Below are 1,623 nucleotides of genomic sequence, written 5' to 3' on the forward strand. Positions count from 1 at the left end.
CCCGCTCCCGCACCCCACGGACGAAAATCTGTCTGTGGGACTCCTAGTGGATGGCCTGCTTAAACTAACCTCACCTATATCTAGAAAATCTAACCATTATATTTAACAATTGCAAAGTAATAACTTCTTTACATCAAAATTAAGTGAAAAACAAACGATTCTTCATCAAAATTACACAAAAAGCACAAAAATCGGGAAGTAATTTTTTAATTAAAAATTAAACTTAGTGTTCGTTAAAATTTCAGTATTTAAAAATTTAAGTTTATGGTGTTTCGTGGTGGTTTTGTTTTAAAAGTATCTATATATCCAGTTTATATTAGTGTTTCCTAAAAACGCGAACTAAATTCAAACTTCGAAACCGCGTCTACGACATTCATACAACATTCAAACATCGTTTCGAAAACAAGTCACAAATTAAAATTTTATGACCACATTAAATTTTTCGCAGATATTTACTTTTAGGTGTACGAAATTCGCCAAATTCGTCTTGTTCTCTTAGGTTCACAATCAAATGTCAAAAACGCAGCAGTTTTGAATTACGACGGCTTTGATTTTATGTCGATTTGGAGGATTTTGCAATTTGATTGAACCGATTACTCATTGAGGTATTTAAGAATATAGGCATATCATTTCTATGAATATATTTGTGGAATTAAGTCCAGCATCATATATTTAAGAAGCCCTTTTCCGTGGTGAACAAATACTGACTGCATACAATGGAAACTTGCAGTCTCTGCAGTCAACGGATGTCCGACTTCCCATACGAAATCCAGTCCAACTATTGAATCTAGGTAGGTAGGTATCTTTTGGCCACATTGTTTGCCAACCAGTTGGGCAGACAAATGACAGTTTGAAAGGTCGCCAGCGGCAAACTTGAAAAGGCCGACGATGAGATATGCATGTATGTCTTTTGTTTTGTCAATCTCTATTGCATATTTAATATTCTTTTATTTTCCACCAAAATGAATTCAGTTTTCTTGTTCGTTTTCATGAAACGATCGTTTTGTTTTCGCTTGTCTAATTGTTTATTCAAATCGCCACACTGAACATTGTCCATTACAATAAATTCCAAAGTCATCATAGGTAAACTTTTATTATGCCACTGTCAAATTCTCTCTTTAGAATGTAGGCAAATGTGTCACCATTTTGGAATATAAGAATAAGTTTGATGGTTTTTCAATTGTAATGGTAATTAAAATCGCCAAAATGTATGTAATAGGCAGAAGGAGGCATCTCCGACCCCACAAAGTATATATATTCTCGGATCAACAACCGAGTCGATCTAGCCATGTCCGTCTGTCCATCCGTCCGTCCGTCCGTCCGTTTGTATGAACACGCAGATCACGGAGACTATAAGAGCTAGAGCCATCCAATTTGGTATGCAGACTCGTGTGGTATGTACAGTTATCGAGTTTGTTTCAAATTTTTGCCACGCCCCAGAATTTACATAACTGCTTTTCTTAAAATGTATAACATATAGAAACATCAAATTTGGTTTATATACTTGTTTAGTTGCCGCGCAGAAAAAGTTGTTCCAACTTTTTGCCACGACTCCTTCCGCCCCCGCAATTCACATAAAACTGATTTTCTTAAAAACTATGAAAGCTACCGACATTAAATTAG

The 1,623-nt window shown here is 35.6% G+C and overlaps 1 long non-coding RNA gene across 3 annotated transcripts; it reads left to right on the top strand.

The window, feature by feature from the left end:
* The first annotated feature begins 282 nt into the window (after window positions 1-282).
* On the top strand, window positions 283-1,082 carry LOC124461828. 3 transcript variants are annotated; one of them, XR_006955256.1, is made up of 2 exons: window positions 283-605; window positions 658-1,082. It is a non-coding gene; the product is annotated as an uncharacterized LOC124461828 (long non-coding RNA). The 3 variants fall into 3 exon arrangements; XR_006955255.1 differs by having other exon boundaries at window positions 663-1,082; XR_006955254.1 differs by having other exon boundaries at window positions 678-1,082.
* The last annotated feature ends 541 nt before the right edge of the window (window positions 1,083-1,623 follow it).

Source organism: Drosophila willistoni, unplaced genomic scaffold (assembly GCF_018902025.1).
Source record: "Drosophila willistoni isolate 14030-0811.24 unplaced genomic scaffold, UCI_dwil_1.1 Seg675, whole genome shotgun sequence".
NCBI lineage: Eukaryota > Metazoa > Arthropoda > Insecta > Diptera > Drosophilidae > Drosophila > Drosophila willistoni.